General features: G+C 45.0%; 14 non-coding genes across 14 annotated transcripts; all 14 read left to right on the top strand.

The window, feature by feature from the left end:
• Positions 1-81: 81 nt before the first annotated feature.
• On the top strand, positions 82-272 carry LOC141201220 (U2 spliceosomal RNA). Its single transcript, XR_012272788.1, has one exon. It is a non-coding gene; the product is annotated as a U2 spliceosomal RNA (small nuclear RNA).
• A 1,114-nt stretch (positions 273-1,386) lies between these two features.
• On the top strand, positions 1,387-1,577 carry LOC141201221 (U2 spliceosomal RNA). The gene has a single exon (XR_012272789.1). It is a non-coding gene; the product is annotated as a U2 spliceosomal RNA (small nuclear RNA).
• A 1,122-nt stretch (positions 1,578-2,699) lies between these two features.
• On the top strand, positions 2,700-2,890 carry LOC141201222 (U2 spliceosomal RNA). The gene has a single exon (XR_012272790.1). It is a non-coding gene; the product is annotated as a U2 spliceosomal RNA (small nuclear RNA).
• A 1,120-nt stretch (positions 2,891-4,010) lies between these two features.
• Positions 4,011-4,201, top strand: LOC141201223 (U2 spliceosomal RNA). The gene has a single exon (XR_012272791.1). It is a non-coding gene; the product is annotated as a U2 spliceosomal RNA (small nuclear RNA).
• A 1,120-nt stretch (positions 4,202-5,321) lies between these two features.
• LOC141201225 (U2 spliceosomal RNA) lies at positions 5,322-5,512 on the top strand. The gene has a single exon (XR_012272793.1). It is a non-coding gene; the product is annotated as a U2 spliceosomal RNA (small nuclear RNA).
• Positions 5,513-6,632: 1,120 nt separating this feature from the next.
• LOC141201226 (U2 spliceosomal RNA) lies at positions 6,633-6,823 on the top strand. The gene has a single exon (XR_012272794.1). It is a non-coding gene; the product is annotated as a U2 spliceosomal RNA (small nuclear RNA).
• A 1,120-nt stretch (positions 6,824-7,943) lies between these two features.
• LOC141201227 (U2 spliceosomal RNA) lies at positions 7,944-8,134 on the top strand. The gene has a single exon (XR_012272795.1). It is a non-coding gene; the product is annotated as a U2 spliceosomal RNA (small nuclear RNA).
• A 1,121-nt stretch (positions 8,135-9,255) lies between these two features.
• LOC141200733 (U2 spliceosomal RNA) lies at positions 9,256-9,446 on the top strand. The gene has a single exon (XR_012272445.1). It is a non-coding gene; the product is annotated as a U2 spliceosomal RNA (small nuclear RNA).
• A 1,122-nt stretch (positions 9,447-10,568) lies between these two features.
• Positions 10,569-10,759, top strand: LOC141201228 (U2 spliceosomal RNA). The gene has a single exon (XR_012272796.1). It is a non-coding gene; the product is annotated as a U2 spliceosomal RNA (small nuclear RNA).
• Positions 10,760-11,881: 1,122 nt separating this feature from the next.
• LOC141201229 (U2 spliceosomal RNA) lies at positions 11,882-12,072 on the top strand. Its single transcript, XR_012272797.1, has one exon. It is a non-coding gene; the product is annotated as a U2 spliceosomal RNA (small nuclear RNA).
• Positions 12,073-13,195: 1,123 nt separating this feature from the next.
• On the top strand, positions 13,196-13,386 carry LOC141201230 (U2 spliceosomal RNA). Its single transcript, XR_012272798.1, has one exon. It is a non-coding gene; the product is annotated as a U2 spliceosomal RNA (small nuclear RNA).
• A 1,120-nt stretch (positions 13,387-14,506) lies between these two features.
• LOC141201231 (U2 spliceosomal RNA) lies at positions 14,507-14,697 on the top strand. Its single transcript, XR_012272799.1, has one exon. It is a non-coding gene; the product is annotated as a U2 spliceosomal RNA (small nuclear RNA).
• Positions 14,698-15,825: 1,128 nt separating this feature from the next.
• LOC141201232 (U2 spliceosomal RNA) lies at positions 15,826-16,016 on the top strand. The gene has a single exon (XR_012272800.1). It is a non-coding gene; the product is annotated as a U2 spliceosomal RNA (small nuclear RNA).
• A 1,122-nt stretch (positions 16,017-17,138) lies between these two features.
• On the top strand, positions 17,139-17,329 carry LOC141201233 (U2 spliceosomal RNA). The gene has a single exon (XR_012272801.1). It is a non-coding gene; the product is annotated as a U2 spliceosomal RNA (small nuclear RNA).
• The last annotated feature ends 712 nt before the right edge of the window (positions 17,330-18,041 follow it).

Here is an 18,041-nt window from a genome sequence, read left to right on the forward strand (position 1 = left end):
ACGGGAGTCCAGGTGGCCATCTCCACAAATGGACTTTTCAGAATCCTTGGGTGGCACCGTAGTCGGAAACCAATTCTGGTTATCGCTTCTCGGCCTTTTGGCTAAGATCAAGTGTAGTATCTGTTCTTATCAGTTTAATATCTGATACGTCCCCTATCTGGGGACCATATATTAAATGGATTTTTAGAACAGGGAGATGGAAAAAGAGCTTGCTCTGTCCACTCCACGCATTGACCTGGTATTGCAGTATCTCCAGGACCGGTGCACCCCTTCTTTAATGCAGTTTCTAAAATCAGAAAGAATTGAATTCAATGCTTTTTGTTCATTTTGCTTGTTTGTCGGATTTTGGGATGGACTCTTTGGCTTTGCTTTTCTTCTCCTCATTGGATTTTTCATGTTAAAAGTTGCAGAAGCCAGATGACAAGCTCATTTTGGTTCAACTTCAGCAACTGTGCATTGCATTGCCATGTAATGTAATGTAATGCAATGCTATCTATCTAGCTCTCCCTCTATACTTCCTTTTGGATAAACAGACATATTAGGCAAGCATTTTGGAGCTTTCACCTAAATAACTACAGGTGGTGAGATAAGCTGCACAATATAATTGACCTTTCAGTATATTGTTGCACACACACCATCTATTTAGCAAATGCCCTTGTTATCAACAGCAGCCTTTTAAACTCACCTGAGCTAACAGGTATGTGAGCTGGTTACTCTGCTGCGCTTAAAATTTCTTTTTTGGTTTGCTACAATGCCTTTTCTGAAACGTTGTCTCCCTCTGCTGGAACACTGACTTCTTTCATTTAATGCCTGCAGACTATAAAAGAGAAACCAACCCAAAAAGTTTGGTTGATTAGTCTGTGGCATTCTTTTAAACTGTTGCTTATGGCGGTCTCTGTGAGCTTCTCAGTGACATTCAGCCATCCAGGTATCCCGCCTGCAGTAGACGGAATGTGGCAATGGAACGCTGGCTGCGCGTGTCATAATAGGCTCTGAGCCTTTATATACCTGCGCACAGCAGCAGCCACCTTCAGTCTGCTGCTGGACAGCCAGCAGCAGCAGGAGAGGTAATTAATCAGCAACCCTCCTGCTAAGGGTAGACAGCTGCTCGTTCCACCCCCCCCCCGCCTTAATTGGTTCTCCTCCCTTCCAACGGTGTTGAGGCGGGTGGGAACAGCCGGGGGTTGAGGGTACTGTGCTAAAAGAGGTGGAGTTATGCAGATCTAAAACGCGTGGATTGCAGCAGCAGCAAGCCGAAAAGTGCAGGCATGTGAGGGATCTAGAGGTTGACAGCATGTCTTCTTAACGGGAGTCCAGGTGGCCATCTCCACAAATGGACTTTTCAGAATCCTTGGGTGGCACCGTAGTCGGAAACCAATTCTGGTTATCGCTTCTCGGCCTTTTGGCTAAGATCAAGTGTAGTATCTGTTCTTATCAGTTTAATATCTGATACGTCCCCTATCTGGGGACCATATATTAAATGGATTTTTAGAACAGGGAGATGGAAAAAGAGCTTGCTCTGTCCACTCCACGCATTGACCTGGTATTGCAGTATCTCCAGGACCGGTGCACCCCTTCTTTAATGCAGTTTCTAAAATCAGAAAGAATTGAATTCAATGCTTTTTGTTCATTTTGCTTGTTTGTCGGATTTTGGGATGGACTCTTTGGCTTTGCTTTTCTTCTCCTCATTGGATTTTTCATGTTAAAAGTTGCAGAAGCCAGATGACAAGCTCATTTTGGTTCAACTTCAGCAACTGTGCATTGCATTGCCATGTAATGTAATGTAATGCAATGCTATCTATCTAGCTCTCCCTCTATACTTCCTTTTGGATAAACAGACATATTAGGCAAGCATTTTGGAGCTTTCACCTAAATAACTACAGGTGGTGAGATAAGCTGCACAATATAATTGACCTTTCAGTATATTGTTGCACACACACCATCTATTTAGCAAATGCCCTTGTTATCAACAGCAGCCTTTTAAACTCACCTGAGCTAACAGGTATGTGAGCTGGTTACTCTGCTGCGCTTAAAATTTCTTTTTTGGTTTGCTACAATGCCTTTTCTGAAACGTTGTCTCCCTCTGCTGGAACACTGACTTCTTTCATTTAATGCCTGCAGACTATAAAAGAGAAACCAACCCAAAAAGTTTGGTTGATTAGTCTGTGGCATTCTTTTAAACTGTTGCTTATTGCGGTCTCTGTGAGCTTCTCAGTGACATTCAGCCATCCAGGTATCCCGCCTGCAGTAGACGGAATGTGGCAATGGAACGCTGGCTGCGCGTGTCATAATAGGCTCTGAGCCTTTATATACCTGCGCACAGCAGCAGCCACCTTCAGTCTGCTGCTGGACAGCCAGCAGCAGCAGCAGCAGGAGAGGTAATTAATCAGCAACCCTCCTGCTAAGGGTAGACAGCTGCTCGTTCCACCCCCCCCCCCCGCCTTAATTGGTTCTCCTCCCTTCCAACGGTGTTGAGGCGGGTGGGAACAGCCGGGGGTTGAGGGTACTGTGCTAAAAGAGGTGGAGTTATGCAGATCTAAAACGCGTGGATTGCAGCAGCAGCAAGCCGAAAAGTGCAGGCATGTGAGGGATCTAGAGGTTGACAGCATGTCTTCTTAACGGGAGTCCAGGTGGCCATCTCCACAAATGGACTTTTCAGAATCCTTGGGTGGCACCGTAGTCGGAAACCAATTCTTGTTATCGCTTCTCGGCCTTTTGGCTAAGATCAAGTGTAGTATCTGTTCTTATCAGTTTAATATCTGATACGTCCCCTATCTGGGGACCATATATTAAATGGATTTTTAGAACAGGGAGATGGAAAAAGAGCTTGCTCTGTCCACTCCACGCATTGACCTGGTATTGCAGTATCTCCAGGACCGGTGCACCCCTTCTTTAATGCAGTTTCTAAAATCAGAAAGAATTGAATTCAATGCTTTTTGTTCATTTTGCTTGTTTGTCGGATTTTGGGATGGACTCTTTGGCTTTGCTTTTCTTCTCCTCATTGGATTTTTCATGTTAAAAGTTGCAGAAGCCAGATGACAAGCTCATTTTGGTTCAACTTCAGCAACTGTGCATTGCATTGCCATGTAATGTAATGTAATGCAATGCTATCCATCTAGCTCTCCCTCTATACTTCCTTTTGGATAAACAGACATATTAGGCAAGCATTTTGGAGCTTTCACCTAAATAACTACAGGTGGTGAGATAAGCTGCACAATATAATTGACCTTTCAGTATATTGTTGCACACACACCATCTATTTAGCAAATGCCCTTGTTATCAACAGCAGCCTTTTAAACTCACCTGAGCTAACAGGTATGTGAGCTGGTTACTCTGCTGCGCTTAAAATTTCTTTTTTGGTTTGCTACAATGCCTTTTCTGAAACGTTGTCTCCCTCTGCTGGAACACTGACTTCTTTCATTTAATGCCTGCAGACTATAAAAGAGAAACCAACCCAAAAAGTTTGGTTGATTAGTCTGTGGCATTCTTTTAAACTGTTGCTTATGGCGGTCTCTGTGAGCTTCTCAGTGACATTCAGCCATCCAGGTATCCCGCCTGCAGTAGACGGAATGTGGCAATGGAACGCTGGCTGCGCGTGTCATAATAGGCTCTGAGCCCTTATATACCAGCGCACAGCAGCAGCCACCTTCAGTCTGCTGCTGGACAGCCAGCAGCAGCAGCAGCAGGAGAGGTAATTAATCAGCAACCCTCCTGCTAAGGGTAGACAGCTGCTCGTTCCACGCCCCCCCCGCCTTAATTGGTTCTCCTCCCTTCCAACGGTGTTGAGGCGGGTGGGAACAGCCGGGGGTTGAGGGTACTGTGCTAAAAGAGGTGGAGTTATGCAGATCTAAAACGCGTGGATTGCAGCAGCAGCAAGCCGAAAAGTGCAGGCATGTGAGGGATCTAGAGGTTGACAGCATGTCTTCTTAACGGGAGTCCAGGTGGCCATCTCCACAAATGGACTTTTCAGAATCCTTGGGTGGCACCGTAGTCGGAAACCAATTCTTGTTATCGCTTCTCGGCCTTTTGGCTAAGATCAAGTGTAGTATCTGTTCTTATCAGTTTAATATCTGATACGTCCCCTATCTGGGGACCATATATTAAATGGATTTTTAGAACAGGGAGATGGAAAAAGAGCTTGCTCTGTCCACTCCACGCATTGACCTGGTATTGCAGTATCTCCAGGACCGGTGCACCCCTTCTTTAGTGCAGTTTCTAAAATCAGAAAGAATTGAATTCAATGCTTTTTGTTCATTTTGCTTGTTTGTCGGATTTTGGGATGGACTCTTTGGCTTTGCTTTTCTTCTCCTCATTGGATTTTTCATGTTAAAAGTTGCAGAAGCCAGATGACAAGCTCATTTTGATTCAACTTCAGCAACTGTGCATTGCATTGACATGTAATGTAATGTAATGCAATGCTATCTATCTAGCTCTCCCTCTATACTTCCTTTTGGATAAACAGACATATTAGGCAAGCATTTTGGAGCTTTCACCTAAATAACTACAGGTGGTGAGATAAGCTGCACAATATAATTGACCTTTCAGTATATTGTTGCACACACACCATCTATTTAGCAAATGCCCTTGTTATCAACAGCAGCCTTTTAAACTCACCTGAGCTAACAGGTATGTGAGCTGGTTACTCTGCTGCGCTTAAAATTTCTTTTTTGGTTTGCTACAATGCCTTTTCTGAAACGTTGTCTCCCTCTGCTGGAACACTGACTTCTTTCATTTAATGCCTGCAGACTATAAAAGAGAAACCAACCCAAAAAGTTTGGTTGATTAGTCTGTGGCATTCTTTTAAACTGTTGCTTATGGCGGTCTCTGTGAGCTTCTCAGTGACATTCAGCCATCCAGGTATCCCGCCTGCAGTAGACGGAATGTGGCAATGGAACGCTGGCTGCGCGTGTCATAATAGGCTCTGAGCCTTTATATACCTGCGCACAGCAGCAGCCACCTTCAGTCTGCTGCTGGACAGCCAGCAGCAGCAGCAGCAGGAGAGGTAATTAATCAGCAACCCTCCTGCTAAGGGTAGACAGCTGCTCGTTCCACCCCCCCCCCACCTTAATTTGTTCTCCTCCCTTCCAACGGTGTTGAGGCGGGTGGGAACAGCCGGGGGTTGAGGGTACTGTGCTAAAAGAGGTGGAGTTATGCAGATCTAAAACGCGTGGATTGCAGCAGCAGCAAGCCAAAAAGTGCAGGCATGTGAGGGATCTAGAGGTTGACAGCATGTCTTCTTAACGGGAGTCCAGGTGGCCATCTCCACAAATGGACTTTTCAGAATCCTTGGGTGGCACCGTAGTCGGAAACCAATTCTGGTTATCGCTTCTCGGCCTTTTGGCTAAGATCAAGTGTAGTATCTGTTCTTATCAGTTTAATATCTGATACGTCCCCTATCTGGGGACCATATATTAAATGGATTTTTAGAACAGGGAGATGGAAAAAGAGCTTGCTCTGTCCACTCCACGCATTGACCTGGTATTGCAGTATCTCCAGGACCGGTGCACCCCTTCTTTAATGCAGTTTCTAAAATCAGAAAGAATTGAATTCAATGCTTTTTGTTCATTTTGCTTGTTTGTCGGATTTTGGGATGGACTCTTTGGCTTTGCTTTTCTTCTCCTCATTGGATTTTTCATGTTAAAAGTTGCAGAAGCCAGATGACAAGCTCATTTTGGTTCAACTTCAGCAACTGTGCATTGCATTGCCATGTAATGTAATGTAATGCAATGCTATCTATCTAGCTCTCCCTCTATACTTCCTTTTGGATAAACAGACATATTAGGCAAGCATTTTGGAGCTTTCACCTAAATAACTACAGGTGGTGAGATAAGCTGCACAATATAATTGACCTTTCAGTATATTGTTGCACACACACCATCTATTTAGCAAATGCCCTTGTTATCAACAGCAGCCTTTTAAACTCACCTGAGCTAACAGGTATGTGAGCTGGTTACTCTGCTGCGCTTAAAATTTCTTTTTTGGTTTGCTACAATGCCTTTTCTGAAACGTTGTCTCCCTCTGCTGGAACACTGACTTCTTTCATTTAATGCCTGCAGACTATAAAAGAGAAACCAACCCAAAATGTTTGGTTGATTAGTCTGTGGCATTCTTTTAAACTGTTGCTTATGGCGGTCTCTGTGAGCTTCTCAGTGACATTCAGCCATCCAGGTATCCCGCCTGCAGTAGACGGAATGTGGCAATGGAACGCTGGCTGCGCGTGTCATAATAGGCTCTGAGCCTTTATATACCTGCGCACAGCAGCAGCCACCTTCAGTCTGCTGCTGGACAGCCAGCAGCAGCAGCAGCAGGAGAGGTAATTAATCAGCAACCCTCCTGCTAAGGGTAGACAGCTGCTCGTTCCACCCCCCCCCCGCCTTAATTGGTTCTCCTCCCTTCCAACGGTGTTGAGGCGGGTGGGAACAGCCGGGGGTTGAGGGTACTGTGCTAAAAGAGGTGGAGTTATGCAGATCTAAAACGCGTGGATTGCAGCAGCAGCAAGCCGAAAAGTGCAGGCATGTGAGGGATCTAGAGGTTGACAGCATGTCTTCTTAACGGGAGTCCAGGTGGCCATCTCCACAAATGGACTTTTCAGAATCCTTGGGTGGCACCGTAGTCGGAAACCAATTCTGGTTATCGCTTCTCGGCCTTTTGGCTAAGATCAAGTGTAGTATCTGTTCTTATCAGTTTAATATCTGATACGTCCCCTATCTGGGGACCATATATTAAATGGATTTTTAGAACAGGGAGATGGAAAAAGAGCTTGCTCTGTCCACTCCACGCATTGACCTGGTATTGCAGTATCTCCAGGACCGGTGCACCCCTTCTTTAATGCAGTTTCTAAAATCAGAAAGAATTGAATTCAATGCTTTTTGTTCATTTTGCTTGTTTGTCGGATTTTGGGATGGACTCTTTGGCTTTGCTTTTCTTCTCCTCATTGGATTTTTCATGTTAAAAGTTGCAGAAGCCAGATGACAAGCTCATTTTGGTTCAACTTCAGCAACTGTGCATTGCATTGCCATGTAATGTAATGTAATGCAATGCTATCTATCTAGCTCTCCCTCTATACTTCCTTTTGGATAAACAGACATATTAGGCAAGCATTTTGGAGCTTTCACCTAAATAACTACAGGTGGTGAGATAAGCTGCACAATATAATTGACCTTTCAGTATATTGTTGCACACACACCATCTATTTAGCAAATGCCCTTGTTATCAACAGCAGCCTTTTAAACTCACCTGAGCTAACAGGTATGTGAGCTGGTTACTCTGCTGCGCTTAAAATTTCTTTTTTGGTTTGCTACAATGCCTTTTCTGAAACGTTGTCTCCCTCTGCTGGAACACTGACTTCTTTCATTTAATGCCTGCAGACTATAAAAGAGAAACCAACCCAAAAAGTTTGGTTGATTAGTCTGTGGCATTCTTTTAAACTGTTGCTTATGGCGGTCTCTGTGAGCTTCTCAGTGACATTCAGCCATCCAGGTATCCCGCCTGCAGTAGACGGAATGTGGCAATGGAACGCTGGCTGCGCGTGTCATAATAGGCTCTGAGCCTTTATATACCTGCGCACAGCAGCAGCCACCTTCAGTCTGCTGCTGGACAGCCAGCAGCAGCAGCAGCAGGAGAGGTAATTAATCAGCAACCCTCCTGCTAAGGGTAGACAGCTGCTCGTTCCACCCCCCCCCCGCCTTAATTGGTTCTCCTCCCTTCCAACGGTGTTGAGGCGGGTGGGAACAGCCGGGGGTTGAGGGTACTGTGCTAAAAGAGGTGGAGTTATGCAGATCTAAAACGCGTGGATTGCAGCAGCAGCAAGCCGAAAAGTGCAGGCATGTGAGGGATCTAGAGGTTGACAGCATGTCTTCTTAACAGGAGTCCAGGTGGCCATCTCCACAAATGGACTTTTCAGAATCCTTGGGTGGCACCGTAGTCGGAAACCAATTCTGGTTATCGCTTCTCGGCCTTTTGGCTAAGATCAAGTGTAGTATCTGTTCTTATCAGTTTAATATCTGATACGTCCCCTATCTGGGGACCATATATTAAATGGATTTTTAGAACAGGGAGATGGAAAAAGAGCTTGCTCTGTCCACTCCACGCATTGACCTGGTATTGCAGTATCTCCAGGACCGGTGCACCCCTTCTTTAATGCAGTTTCTAAAATCAGAAAGAATTGAATTCAATGCTTTTTGTTCATTTTGCTTGTTTGTCGGATTTTGGGATGGACTCTTTGGCTTTGCTTTTCTTCTCCTCATTGGATTTTTCATGTTAAAAGTTGCAGAAGCCAGATGACAAGCTCATTTTGGTTCAACTTCAGCAACTGTGCATTGCATTGCCATGTAATGTAATGTAATGCAATGCTATCTATCTAGCTCTCCCTCTATACTTCCTTTTGGATAAACAGACATATTAGGCAAGCATTTTGGAGCTTTCACCTAAATAACTACAGGTGGTGAGATAAGCTGCACAATATAATTGACCTTTCAGTATATTGTTGCACACACACCATCTATTTAGCAAATGCCCTTGTTATCAACAGCAGCCTTTTAAACTCACCTGAGCTAACAGGTATGTGAGCTGGTTACTCTGCTGCGCTTAAAATTTCTTTTTTGGTTTGCTACAATGCCTTTTCTGAAACGTTGTCTCCCTCTGCTGGAACACTGACTTCTTTCATTTAATGCCTGCAGACTATAAAAGAGAAACCAACCCAAAAAGTTTGGTTGATTAGTCTGTGGCATTCTTTTAAACTGTTGCTTATGGCGGTCTCTGTGAGCTTCTCAGTGACATTCAGCCATCCAGGTATCCCGCCTGCAGTAGACGGAATGTGGCAATGGAACGCTGGCTGCGCGTGTCATAATAGGCTCTGAGCCTTTATATACCTGCGCACAGCAGCAGCCACCTTCAGTCTGCTGCTGGACAGCCAGCAGCAGCAGCAGCAGGAGAGGTAATTAATCAGCAACCCTCCTGCTAAGGGTAGACAGCTGCTCGTTCCACCCCCCCCCCCGCCTTAATTGGTTCTCCTCCCTTCCAACGGTGTTGAGGCGGGTGGGAACAGCCGGGGGTTGAGGGTACTGTGCTAAAAGAGGTGGAGTTATGCAGATCTAAAACGCGTGGATTGCAGCAGCAGCAAGCCGAAAAGTGCAGGCATGTGAGGGATCTAGAGGTTGACAGCATGTCTTCTTAACGGGAGTCCAGGTGGCCATCTCCACAAATGGACTTTTCAGAATCCTTGGGTGGCACCGTAGTCGGAAACCAATTCTGGTTATCGCTTCTCGGCCTTTTGGCTAAGATCAAGTGTAGTATCTGTTCTTATCAGTTTAATATGTGATACGTCCCCTATCTGGGGACCATATATTAAATGGATTTTTAGAACAGGGAGATGGAAAAAGAGCTTGCTCTGTCCACTCCACGCATTGACCTGGTATTGCAGTATCTCCAGGACCGGTGCACCCCTTCTTTAATGCAGTTTCTAAAATCAGAAAGAATTGAATTCAATGCTTTTTGTTCATTTTGCTTGTTTGTCGGATTTTGGGATGGACTCTTTGGCTTTGCTTTTCTTCTCCTCATTGGATTTTTCATGTTAAAAGTTGCAGAAGCCAGATGACAAGCTCATTTTGGTTCAACTTCAGCAACTGTGCATTGCATTGCCATGTAATGTAATGTAATGCAATGCTATCTATCTAGCTCTCCCTCTATACTTCCTTTTGGATAAACAGACATATTAGGCAAGCATTTTGGAGCTTTCACCTAAATAACTACAGGTGGTGAGATAAGCTGCACAATATAATTGACCTTTCAGTATATTGTTGCACACACACCATCTATTTAGCAAATGCCCTTGTTATCAACAGCAGCCTTTTAAACTCACCTGAGCTAACAGGTATGTGAGCTGGTTACTCTGCTGCGCTTAAAATTTCTTTTTTGGTTTGCTACAATGCCTTTTCTGAAACGTTGTCTCCCTCTGCTGGAACACTGACTTCTTTCATTTAATGCCTGCAGACTATAAAAGAGAAACCAACCCAAAAAGTTTGGTTGATTAGTCTGTGGCATTCTTTTAAACTGTTGCTTATGGCGGTCTCTGTGAGCTTCTCAGTGACATTCAGCCATCCAGGTATCCCGCCTGCAGTAGACGGAATGTGGCAATGGAACGCTGGCTGCGCGTGTCATAATAGGCTCTGAGCCTTTATATACCTGCGCACAGCAGCAGCCACCTTCAGTCTGCTGCTGGACAGCCAGCAGCAGCAGCAGCAGGAGAGGTAATTAATCAGCAACCCTCCTGCTAAGGGTAGACAGCTGCTCGTTCCACCCCCCCCCCCCGCCTTAATTAGTTCTCCTCCCTTCCAACGGTGTTGAGGCGGGTGGGAACAGCCGGGGGTTGAGGGTACTGTGCTAAAAGAGGTGGAGTTATGCAGATCTAAAACGCGTGGATTGCAGCAGCAGCAAGCCGAAAAGTGCAGGCATGTGAGGGATCTAGAGGTTGACAGCATGTCTTCTTAACGGGAGTCCAGGTGGCCATCTCCACAAATGGACTTTTCAGAATCCTTGGGTGGCACCGTAGTCGGAAACCAATTCTGGTTATCGCTTCTCGGCCTTTTGGCTAAGATCAAGTGTAGTATCTGTTCTTATCAGTTTAATATCTGATACGTCCCCTATCTGGGGACCATATATTAAATGGATTTTTAGAACAGGGAGATGGAAAAAGAGCTTGCTCTGTCCACTCCACGCATTGACCTGGTATTGCAGTATCTCCAGGACCGGTGCACCCCTTCTTTAATGCAGTTTCTAAAATCAGAAAGAATTGAATTCAATGCTTTTTGTTCATTTTGCTTGTTTGTCGGATTTTGGGATGGACTCTTTGGCTTTGCTTTTCTTCTCCTCATTGGATTTTTCATGTTAAAAGTTGCAGAAGCCAGATGACAAGCTCATTTTGGTTCAACTTCAGCAACTGTGCATTGCATTGCCATGTAATGTAATGTAATGCAATGCTATCTATCTAGCTCTCCCTCTATACTTCCTTTTGGATAAACAGACATATTAGGCAAGCATTTTGGAGCTTTCACCTAAATAACTACAGGTGGTGAGATAAGCTGCACAATATAATTGACCTTTCAGTATATTGTTGCACACACACCATCTATTTAGCAAATGCCCTTGTTATCAACAGCAGCCTTTTAAACTCACCTGAGCTAACAGGTATGTGAGCTGGTTACTCTGCTGCGCTTAAAATTTCTTTTTTGGTTTGCTACAATGCCTTTTCTGAAACGTTGTCTCCCTCTGCTGGAACACTGACTTCTTTCATTTAATGCCTGCAGACTATAAAAGAGAAACCAACCCAAAAAGTTTGGTTGATTAGTCTGTGGCATTCTTTTAAACTGTTGCTTATGGCGGTCTCTGTGAGCTTCTCAGTGACATTCAGCCATCCAGGTATCCCGCCTGCAGTAGACGGAATGTGGCAATGGAACGCTGGCTGCGCGTGTCATAATAGGCTCTGAGCCTTTATATACCTGCGCACAGCAGCAGCCACCTTCAGTCTGCTGCTGGACAGCCAGCAGCAGCAGCAGCAGGAGAGGTAATTAATCAGCAACCCTCCTGCTAAGGGTAGACAGCTGCTCGTTCCACCCCCCCCCCCCGCCTTAATTGGTTCTCCTCCCTTCCAACGGTGTTGAGGCGGGTGGGAACAGCCGGGGTTTGAGGGTACTGTGCTAAAAGAGGTGGAGTTATGCAGATCTAAAACGCGTGGATTGCAGCAGCAGCAAGCCGAAAAGTGCAGGCATGTGAGGGATCTAGAGGTTGACAGCATGTCTTCTTAACGGGAGTCCAGGTGGCCATCTCCACAAATGGACTTTTCAGAATCCTTGGGTGGCACCATAGTCGTAAACCAATTCTGGTTATCGCTTCTCGGCCTTTTGGCTAAGATCAAGTGTAGTATCTGTTCTTATCAGTTTAATATCTGATACGTCCCCTATCTGGGGACCATATATTAAATGGATTTTTAGAACAGGGAGATGGAAAAAGAGCTTGCTCTGTCCACTCCACGCATTGACCTGGTATTGCAGTATCTCCAGGACCGGTGCACCCCTTCTTTAATGCAGTTTCTAAAATCAGAAAGAATTGAATTCAATGCTTTTTGTTCATTTTGCTTGTTTGTCGGATTTTGGGATGGACTCTTTGGCTTTGCTTTTCTTCTCCTCATTGGATTTTTCATGTTAAAAGTTGCAGAAGCCAGATGACAAGCTCATTTTGGTTCAACTTTAGCAACTGTGCATTGCATTGCCATGTAATGTAATGTAATGCAATGCTATCTATCTAGCTCTCCCTCTATACTTCCTTTTGGATAAACAGACATATTAGGCAAGCATTTTGGAGCTTTCACCTAAATAACTACAGGTGGTGAGATAAGCTGCACAATATAATTGACCTTTCAGTATATTGTTGCACACACACCATCTATTTAGCAAATGCCCTTGTTATCAACAGCAGCCTTTTAAACTCACCTGAGCTAACAGGTATGTGAGCTGGTTACTCTGCTGCGCTTAAAATTTCTTTTTTGGTTTGCTACAATGCCTTTTCTGAAACGTTGTCTCCCTCTGCTGGAACACTGACTTCTTTCATTTAATGCCTGCAGACTATAAAAGAGAAACCAACCCAAAAAGTTTGGTTGATTAGTCTGTGGCATTCTTTTAAACTGTTGCTTATGGCGGTCTCTGTGAGCTTCTCAGTGACATTCAGCCATCCAGGTATCCCGCCTGCAGTAGACGGAATGTGGCAATGGAACGCTGGCTGCGCGTGTCATAATAGGCTCTGAGCCTTTATATACCTGCGCACAGCAGCAGCCACCTTCAGTCTGCTGCTGGACAGCCAGCAGCAGCAGCAGCAGGAGAGGTAATTAATCAGCAACCCTCCTGCTAAGGGTAGACAGCTGCTCGTTCCACCCCCCCCCCCCCGCCTTAATTGGTTCTCCTCCCTTCCAACGGTGTTGAGGCGGGTGGGAACAGCCGGGGGTTGAGGGTACTGTGCTAAAAGAGGTGGAGTTATGCAGATCTAAAACGCGTGGATTGCAGCAGCAGCAAGCCGAAAAGTGCAGGCATGTGAGGGATCTAGAGGTTGACAGCATGTCTTCTTAACGGGAGTCCAGGTGGCCATCTCCACAAATGGACTTTTCAGAATCCTTGGGTGGCACCGTAGTCGGAAACCAATTCTGGTTATCGCTTCTCGGCCTTTTGGCTAAGATCAAGTGTAGTATCTGTTCTTATCAGTTTAATATCTGATACGTCCCCTATCTGGGGACCATATATTAAATGGATTTTTAGAACAGGGAGATGGAAAAAGAGCTTGCTCTGTCCACTCCACGCATTGACCTGGTATTGCAGTATCTCCAGGACCGGTGCACCCCTTCTTTAATGCAGTTTCTAAAATCAGAAAGAATTGAATTCAATGCTTTTTGTTCATTTTGCTTGTTTGTCGGATTTTGGGATGGACTCTTTGGCTTTGCTTTTCTTCTCCTCATTGGATTTTTCATGTTAAAAGTTGCAGAAGCCAGATGACAAGCTCATTTTGGTTCAACTTCAGCAACTGTGCATTGCATTGCCATGTAATGTAATGTAATGCAATGCTATCTATCTAGCTCTCCCTCTATACTTCCTTTTGGATAAACAGACATATTAGGCAAGCATTTTGGAGCTTTCACCTAAATAACTACAGGTGGTGAGATAAGCTGCACAATATAATTGACCTTTCAGTATATTGTTGCACACACACCATCTATTTAGCAAATGCCCTTGTTATCAACAGCAGCCTTTTAAACTCACCTGAGCTAACAGGTATGTGAGCTGGTTACTCTGCTGCGCTTAAAATTTCTTTTTTGGTTTGCTACAATGCCTTTTCTGAAACGTTGTCTCCCTCTGCTGGAACACTGACTTCTTTCATTTAATGCCTGCAGACTATAAAAGAGAAACCAACCCAAAAAGTTTGGTTGATTAGTCTGTGGCATTCTTTTAAACTGTTGCTTATGGCGGTCTCTGTGAGCTTCTCAGTGACATTCAGCCATCCAGGTATCCCGCCTGCAGTAGACGGAATGTGGCAATGGAACGCTGGCTGCGCGTGTCATAATAGGCTCTGAGCCTTTATATACCTGCGCACAGCAGCAGCCACCTTCAGTCTGCTGCTGGACAGCCAGCAGCAGCAGCAGCAGGAGAGGTAATTAATCAGCAACCCTCCTGCTAAGGGTAGACAGCTGCTCGTTCCACCCCCCCCCCGCCTTAATTGGTTCTCCTCCCTTCCAACGGTGTTGAGGCGGGTGGGAACAGCCGGGGGTTGAGGGTACTGTGCTAAAAGAGGTGGAGTTATGCAGATCTAAAACGCGTGGATTGCAGCAGCAGCAAGCCGAAAAGTGCAGGCATGTGAGGGATCTAGAGGTTGACAGCATGTCTTCTTAACGGGAGTCCAGGTGGCCATCTCCACAAATGGACTTTTCAGAATCCTTGGGTGGCACCGTAGTCGGAAACCAATTCTGGTTATCGCTTCTCGGCCTTTTGGCTAAGATCAAGTGTAGTATCTGTTCTTATCAGTTTAATATCTGATACGTCCCCTATCTGGGGACCATATATTAAATGGATTTTTAGAACAGGGAGATGGAAAAAGAGCTTGCTCTGTCCACTCCACGCATTGACCTGGTATTGCAGTATCTCCAGGACCGGTGCACCCCTTCTTTAATGCAGTTTCTAAAATCAGAAAGAATTGAATTCAATGCTTTTTGTTCATTTTGCTTGTTTGTCGGATTTTGGGATGGACTCTTTGGCTTTGCTTTTCTTCTCCTCATTGGATTTTTCATGTTAAAAGTTGCAGAAGCCAGATGACAAGCTCATTTTGGTTCAACTTCAGCAACTGTGCATTGCATTGCCATGTAATGTAATGTAATGCAATGCTATCTATCTAGCTCTCCCTCTATACTTCCTTTTGGATAAACAGACATATTAGGCAAGCATTTTGGAGCTTTCACCTAAATAACTACAGGTGGTGAGATAAGCTGCACAATATAATTGACCTTTCAGTATATTGTTGCACACACACCATCTATTTAGCAAATGCCCTTGTTATCAACAGCAGCCTTTTAAACTCACCTGAGCTAACAGGTATGTGAGCTGGTTACTCTGCTGCGCTTAAAATTTCTTTTTTGGTTTGCTACAATGCCTTTTCTGAAACGTTGTCTCCCTCTGCTGGAACACTGACTTCTTTCATTTAATGCCTGCAGACTATAAAAGAGAAACCAACCCAAAAAGTTTGGTTGATTAGTCTGTGGCATTCTTTTAAACTGTTGCTTATGGCGGTCTCTGTGAGCTTCTCAGTGACATTCAGCCATCCAGGTATCCCGCCTGCAGTAGACGGAATGTGGCAATGGAACGCTGGCTGCGCGTGTCATAATAGGCTCTGAGCCTTTATATACCTGCGCACAGCAGCAGCCACCTTCAGTCTGCTGCTGGACAGCCAGCAGCAGCAGCAGCAGGAGAGGTAATTAATCAGCAACCCTCCTGCTAAGGGTAGACAGCTGCTCGTTCCACCCCCCCCCCCCCCCCCCGCCTTAATTGGTTCTCCTCCCTTCCAACGGTGTTGAGGCGGGTGGGAACAGCTGGGGGTTGAGGGTACTGTGCTAAAAGAGGTGGAGTTATGCAGATCTAAAACGCGTGGATTGCAGCAGCAGCAAGCCGAAAAGTGCAGGCATGTGAGGGATCTAGAGGTTGACAGCATGTCTTCTTAACGGGAGTCCAGGTGGCCATCTCCACAAATGGACTTTTCAGAATCCTTGGGTGGCACCGTAGTCGGAAACCAATTCTGGTTATCGCTTCTCGGCCTTTTGGCTAAGATCAAGTGTAGTATCTGTTCTTATCAGTTTAATATCTGATACGTCCCCTATCTGGGGACCATATATTAAATGGATTTTTAGAACAGGGAGATGGAAAAAGAGCTTGCTCTGTCCACTCCACGCATTGACCTGGTATTGCAGTATCTCCAGGACCGGTGCACCCCTTCTTTAATGCAGTTTCTAAAATCAGAAAGAATTGAATTCAATGCTTTTTGTTCATTTTGCTTGTTTGTCGGATTTTGGGATGGACTCTTTGGCTTTGCTTTTCTTCTCCTCATTGGATTTTTCATGTTAAAAGTTGCAGAAGCCAGATGACAAGCTCATTTTGGTTCAACTTCAGCAACTGTGCATTGCATTGCCATGTAATGTAATGTAATGCAATGCTATCTATCTAGCTCTCCCTCTATACTTCCTTTTGGATAAACAGACATATTAGGCAAGCATTTTGGAGCTTTCACCTAAATAACTACAGGTGGTGAGATAAGCTGCACAATATAATTGACCTTTCAGTATATTGTTGCACACACACCATCTATTTAGCAAATGCCCTTGTTATCAACAGCAGCCTTTTAAACTCACCTGAGCTAACAGGTATGTGAGCTGGTTACTCTGCTGCGCTTAAAATTTCTTTTTTGGTTTGCTACAATGAGTTTTCTGAAACGTTGTCTCCCTCTGCTGGAACACTGACTTCTTTCATTTAATGCCTGCAGACTATAAAAGAGAAACCAACCCAAAAAGTTTGGTTGATTAGTCTGTGGCATTCTTTTAAACTGTTGCTTATGGCGGTCTCTGTGAGCTTCTCAGTGACATTCAGCCATCCAGGTATCCCGCCTGCAGTAGACGGAATGTGGCAATGGAACGCTGGCTGCGCGTGTCATAATAGGCTCTGAGCCTTTATATACCTGCGCACAGCAGCAGCCACCTTCAGTCTGCTGCTGGACAGCCAGCAGCAGCAGCAGCAGGAGAGGTAATTAATCAGCAACCCTCCTGCTAAGGGTAGACAGCTGCTCGTTCCACCCCCCCCCCCCGCCTTAATTGGCTCTCCTCCCTTCCAACGGTGTTGAGGCGGGTGGGAACAGCTGGGGGTTGAGGGTACTGTGCTAAAAGAGGTGGAGTTATGCAGATCTAAAACGCGTGGATTGCAGCAGCAGCAAGCCGAAAAGTGCAGGCATGTGAGGGATCTAGAGGTTGACAGCATGTCTTCTTAACGGGAGTCCAGGTGGCCATCTCCACAAATGGACTTTTCAGAATCCTTGGGTGGCACCGTAGTCGGAAACCAATTCTGGTTATCGCTTCTCGGCCTTTTGGCTAAGATCAAGTGTAGTATCTGTTCTTATCAGTTTAATATCTGATACGTCCCCTATCTGGGGACCATATATTAAATGGATTTTTAGAACAGGGAGATGGAAAAAGAGCTTGCTCTGTCCACTCCACGCATTGACCTGGTATTGCAGTATCTCCAGGACCGGTGCACCCCTTCTTTAATGCAGTTTCTAAAATCAGAAAGAATTGAATTCAATGCTTTTTGTTCATTTTGCTAGTTTGTCGGATTTTGGGATGGACTCTTTGGCTTTGCTTTTCTTCTCCTCATTGGATTTTTCATGTTAAAAGTTGCAGAAGCCAGATGACAAGCTCATTTTGGTTCAACTTCAGCAACTGTGCATTGCATTGCCATGTAATGTAATGTAATGCAATGCTATCTATCTAGCTCTCCCTCTATACTTCCTTTTGGATAAACAGACATATTAGGCAAGCATTTTGGAGCTTTCACCTAAATAACTACAGGTGGTGAGATAAGCTGCACAATATAATTGACCTTTCAGTATATTGTTGCACACACACCATCTATTTAGCAAATGCCCTTGTTATCAACAGCAGCCTTTTAAACTCACCTGAGCTAACAGGTATGTGAGCTGGTTACTCTGCTGCGCTTAAAATTTCTTTTTTGGTTTGCTACAATGCCTTTTCTGAAACGTTGTCTCCCTCTGCTGGAACACTGACTTCTTTCATTTAATGCCTGCAGACTATAAAAGAGAAACCAACCCAAAAAGTTTGGTTGATTAGTCTGTGGCATTCTTTTAAACTGTTGCTTATGGCGGTCTCTGTGAGCTTCTCAGTGACATTCAGCCATCCAGGTATCCCGCCTGCAGTAGACGGAATGTGGCAATGGAACGCTGGCTGCGCGTGTCAT

This window comes from Phyllobates terribilis, unplaced genomic scaffold, assembly GCF_046119375.1.
Source record: "Phyllobates terribilis strain yellow unplaced genomic scaffold, ASM4611937v1 Scaffold_108__1_contigs__length_5656254, whole genome shotgun sequence".
Classification (NCBI taxonomy): Eukaryota; Metazoa; Chordata; class Amphibia; order Anura; family Dendrobatidae; genus Phyllobates; species Phyllobates terribilis.